At 41.1% G+C, this 5,501-nt stretch overlaps 1 long non-coding RNA gene across 1 annotated transcript in view; it reads left to right on the top strand.

Moving 5' to 3' along the window:
* The first annotated feature begins 131 nt into the window (after window positions 1-131).
* LOC128076703 (uncharacterized) overlaps window positions 132-5,501 on the top strand; it is a 38,296-nt gene continuing 32,926 nt past the window's right edge. Inside the window, exon 1 of the long non-coding RNA XR_008204626.1 lies at window positions 132-285. This is a non-coding gene — a long non-coding RNA (uncharacterized LOC128076703). The remainder of the gene's footprint in view (window positions 286-5,501) is intronic.

Here is a 5,501-nt window from a genome sequence, read left to right as displayed (position 1 = left end):
GCCGACGACGCGGCTGCGAGAACGACGACGCCCGACGTGCAGCGCGCCGTGACGAGCAGGCCTCGCCCTCGGCGCCCTACGGCGTAAGCAGGGCCGGCCGGGCGAGGTGCATCATGGGAGCTGTAGTTCTGCGCGCGCATGCGCATCCCGCTCTGGTGCGCCAGGGTGGCCGTGAAGTGCGCCTTGCGCCTTCGCCGCACGGTGCCGCGCCCTCGCGCCTCTGGCAGCGGGCAGCCCTGAGGTGAGCGGGCAGGGCCGGAACGCCTCGTGGAGCGTGACAGGCAGGTATGAGGTGATGCGGTTTTTGCTTTGCTCAAGTACCAGCTGATAGTGAAGTGACGTTGCGGTTCCCCATTGGTCCTAAGTTAATGAAAGAATATTGCCGATTGTTCCCCTTGGAGATATATATCATGGTTTTCTACCTTTTTTCCCCTGAGCCGGTGATGCTGGCAGCTAACATCTCCAAGGAGCGCTCGATTCCTCAGAGCACTGATCTTGCAAAGACTATTCATCAAAGCAGGAGTAACACAAGGCAGCTCATCTGCCTCGAGTGTGAGCCCGCAGCAGCCTGTGAGAGGCAGTTGCCAGAGGCAATGACAGTCATCCCCAGACACGGTTAGATTCTTTGCTATTGCAAATGCCATTAGTTTATTTTAAATCACTGAGCCTCCGAGGACTTAGGTCTGTTGAGGATATGCTCAGAATTCCTGCTGGCTGTGTTTGCCTTGAGGCTCTATGAGACGCAAACTGAACGGGTTGGTTGGTGCTGCGCTGGGATGGCTCCCAGCCTGGGTTGCTGCAGGAATCATTCTCTGCAGCCTCCCGTGAGGCTCGGGGTTCGTGTTGCACCTTGAGAAAAATGAGAAGAGCTATCTGTTGTCTAGATGGCTTCTGATTATCAGATAACATCTGTGTATTTTGTGAGGGTATGGGTGTTACCATTTGAGGAAACTGTAAGTGCTTATCAGTGAAACTGTCAAAGAAAATTGTATGATGTGCCAGAAAGGGGATTCCTTTCTTCAGAGGTGGAAATGTGAAAGTAATGAACTTCCACAAGCAGCTCTCATCTCTGATTTTTTTTTTAACCTGAGTTTTCTAATGTCACTTACAATAATATGCTTAAGTTGCAGCAGAAATGTATATCTTTGTTGTTGTATGCTGTAGCTGTGCTTTTCTTTGGCCATGCAATCAATCAATCTTACATTTGAAGTTTTCTAGTAATATCTCTTAAGTTTACCTTTAAGGTTAGTAACATGGGAACCAGATGTTAAACCTTTGTGATTAATTTAGCTGATTCATTTTTTATTTGCTGAAGCATATTTCTTGATCTTGAGCCTACAGTCACCTGCTGAATGTCATATTACTTTTTGTGTTAGTCTTTCATTTTAGAAAATACAGTAATACAATAGGTAATTTTTGCAATTATGACATCCCTTTTTTTATTTGTAAATGACAGTAATGTTTTTCAAATAGCTGCCTCAGTCAGTGTAACAGTGACAGAAGCATGGACAGAATGATAACTGCACAAGCATGTGTGATTTTTTTTCAGTCATTAATCTCACAAATGATAGTGGTATAAAGTGAAATACTCAGAAATCTTTCTTCAGCTGTTAGTCTCACAAGGTGTGTGATGGGAGGACAGATTTGCAAACAATGCTGTTTGTGGGTGTATTCAAATAAGCACTTTCTCCTAGCCTCAACTTTGTGGTGACAGCATCATCTGGAACAGCAAACCCCAATTTCATCATATGATGGAATGAGTAGAATCTACACTGTGAGGTAGCACCATTCTATCTGTGGGACTGAGGAAACAGTAGCTTTTAAGGGTTTTATGTGCCAAGTCTGGGGTGAACACAGCCTAAGTAAGACCTGAGCACCTGACCTAGCCTAACAATTACCCACATAAACAGAATTAGTGTATTACTGAGAAGCTATTTTGATACATGCGAAGGACTAAGAAACACAGGTTTGGTGTCTGCTGTGAACAGGCAGGAATCCATACTAAACACAGGAAGCCATCAGTCAATTCAGAAAAAACTCTACTTGTATCTTTAGGAGAACGTACTTTCCGTGTTGCCTGAACTGGGAGAAGGAAGGACAGCAAAGGCGAGCGGGCCATTGTATAATCAAAGAATATGAGGATGTTATAATCACAAAATAAACAAGAGAGTTGGCAAGAGACTGGCAGAAGGCAGCTGGCCTACCTTCCATTGAGAACATCAGGCTCCATTTTAATTTTCTCCATCTTACAGACTCCATGGGCTTAAAATAATCAGGAAGATCTCATCCCGTAATGTAAAAATGTAACTTTTCTACTATCATTACAGTAGTCTGTACTTTTCCCTTAGAAAATGTGTGGCAGTGTTAATATGGGATTCTCTCCCTCCTCTCTTATTCCTTCAAGAGAGACATATTTTGTTCCTGTTGTGTCAGAGTAAGGTGATGGTGAATGATGGGTTCTTTCTAAGATGTGAACACTTTTGCAATCTGATAACCTTTGGCACAAAACACATACATGAGTGAATGGTCCAGCACTTAAGAGTGATTCACTACTAAGCATTATAGAAAATAGGTTTACCAGTTGAAAAATTTCAAGGCAAGTTTTCCTTCTTCACTGTGGTCTGTGTACAGTGTTCTCATTTTTTTCCTATTATGTGGTTGAGAGGAGATAATGAGAGCTTCTTAAGGGATCCTGTAATGCACCAATGCCTGCACTAGTTCTAATGCTTTTAAGAGAGAGTATGAAAACTGCCAAGAGCTCAGCCACAAGAAACTATTTTGGGATGTGTTGTATGCCAGGCTGTATTCTGCCCTCACTTTGTACACCATAGTCCCATTAACGTTTACAGAAGTTTGGTGTGATCATCAAAGCAAGAATATGCTCACGTATTTGTTAAGGGGATAACAGAGTTCTTTTCATAAGCATTGCGTTGGTGTTAATAACCAGAAGGTAACATGATAAATGAAAAGAGGGTAAGCGTTCACTTCTTTTCAGGGACTTCTTTAAACTTTAAGAATACAATTGTTTTTCTTAATGTAAGCAAAAAACATTCCTTACATAATCTTAAAAGGCACACTGAAATATTTCAGTTTACAAAGAATGAATGCACTTTTCATCCGTTGGCATTAAAACATATAATTCTAGAAAGGTTTAACACTTCATTATCTACAGATGAAGTCAGAAAGATGAAAAGACTCAGTAACAAGACTGCAGGTTGTAGAATTCAGAGTTCCAAGCTGCTGGTGTTCTGTTCTTGTGTAGTGATACTTTTTTTCCGTAACCAGTGTTGAAAAAAGGTGACTTTCATAGCATGAGATTCATTTGGGCAGGAGCTGAGTAACTCAATGACAGCATCACTAAGTTGTGTTTTGGTGCCACAGAGTATCTACTGCTAACAGTAATATAAATAGGGTTTGCTGGTTTTGGGGGGTGTTTTAAAGAAACTTGCTGATGTTTTGAAAGAAGGGCTGAAAAAATTACATGGTGGTGAACTACAGAGTTAAACATGCAAGCAGCATTTTCATGTTCAGTGGAACAGGCTGCCCAGGGAGGTGGTGGAGTCTCCTTCTCCGGAGATGTTCAAGACCTGCCTGGATGCCTACCTGTGCGACCTGCTGTAGGGAACCTGCTTTGGCAGGTTCGATGATCTCTGGAGGTCCCTTCCAACCCCTACAATTCTGTGATTCTGTGATTTTTAATATATTTCTCAGGACACCTGCTTTTTAACTGAAAGAAATCTTTGGTTTTAGTAAAGTTGCAAGGCAGTAGATAGTTGGAGATGGATGTTTTATTAACAGAACCCAAACTGCTGTGCCTTACTTGTACGTGAGCAGAAAGGAGATGATGTTGATGGGTTACAGGGCTACGTTCTGTGTCCTGAACTGCTCTGCAAACACTTGGCCCAAACCAAAGGTAGCCCTTCTCTGGTTAGATATTTACCTGAGTGTTATAGAACTTAAACCTCCTTATTCACACAGAGAATATGCTTGTAGTGGTGTTCAGGCCTTATACAATTTGGAATGACTGTAATGGAATTCCCTGCAAATCTGCTGTAGCGGAAATGCTGAGTCATGGCCTGAAGCAGTGATTGAGCAGCTGGTGGGAAGGCAGGGCCAACCCAGGGCAGCTCAGGTGCATGCAGTGTACCTGTGTGATTGGAAGGGGTGGAGCCAGGATCCACCCCTTTCCAGACCTCACTTAAGAGCTGGCAGCACTCGTGTGAGTATCTTGCTAGAGATTCTTGTGTGCTTGAGACCTTCTAAAGGTAAGTACTTTTATTTTATTATTTATTTATTTATTTATTTATTTATTTATTTATTTATTTTCCTCCTGTTTCTGCGCCTATGGCTGTTGGTTTTGAGGTTATCCTCATTTGCTGCTGCCTGGGACTTTGCAACCTTACTTTCATTGCTGTGCTTTTCATTGCATTATAGTGTTACATCTGGTGTCAGTTTCTATTCTGAAAAGGTGGTTGACTGTCAATTAATAATGGTGTAGCTAAACTGTATTGGAAATTGGTATTTTTGTTGCATTTAAGAAATGTTGATATCAGTCACTGGGAATCTCTGCATCCGTTTATGTTTCTCTGAAAAAAGCTGAGGAAAAAAAATCCAAGCTCAAACAGCCTATATCAGTATGAAAGTGCTCAGAAGGCTTACCTATCTACTTGCTATTTTTGGGTTAGTGTTTGGCTTAATTTATGTATTTAAAAACAAACAAATTTTCCTTTATTTATGGCTTTATTTACTGGTTTCCTAAAAAAGCATGTCTTTATCTTTAAGGTTATCTTACCTCTCCGCTTTCTTTTTTTTTTTTTTTTTTTTTATACTTTAAATCAGAATAAATTTGGGCTTTCTGTTTTGCTTGAACAAAACTTAATCACACTCACAGCCTATCACTTAATCTGTTTGCCAGGTGGTTTGGATTGTCTCTTCTTGAGAAATAATCTGATCAGTGCAAGTAGTCTATTTTTTTCTTTTTAAAAAAGTTTTAAGAAAAAATCTGGCTGTGTGAATGATGTGAATGGACCATCATTCAATGTCCTTAATTGCATTAATGCATCTATATTAGGATGGAAAAAAAATTCAAACTGTAAAAGGCTTCTGTAATTTTTTCTGAATTGAATCTGTATGTGTGAATTGTGCGAGGTTAATAAGCTTGTGTCTTCCCATGGCACTTGATTTTAGCACTCCAAAAAGCTGTTCAATGATGCACACCCTGTAACATTACAAACAAAAAGAAATACTGCTTCTAATCTTTGTCCGTATGTGCGTAGTGTGTGTTGCTGGTAAGTGTTTATCCAAGAACTGCTTTGAAACATAGGTGTCATCAGCACAGGTGTTGATGGCTCTTAGGTTTCAGTTTCCTATGGAGTCAAACCCATCCTTCCTGCCAGAAAAAGCATTTGAAGGATGAGCCTGTTTGTGTCAGGAAACCGTTCTGTGCTTTTGGTTTGTTAGTTTGTTGCTGGAATCTGTTTAAGTTTTAAGGAAATCAGCTC

This window comes from Tympanuchus pallidicinctus, unplaced genomic scaffold (genome assembly GCF_026119805.1).
Source record: "Tympanuchus pallidicinctus isolate F22 unplaced genomic scaffold, pur_lepc_1.0 scaffold15, whole genome shotgun sequence".
Lineage (NCBI taxonomy): Eukaryota > Metazoa > Chordata > Aves > Galliformes > Phasianidae > Tympanuchus > Tympanuchus pallidicinctus.
This window is presented reverse-complemented; position numbering and strand designations above follow the sequence as displayed.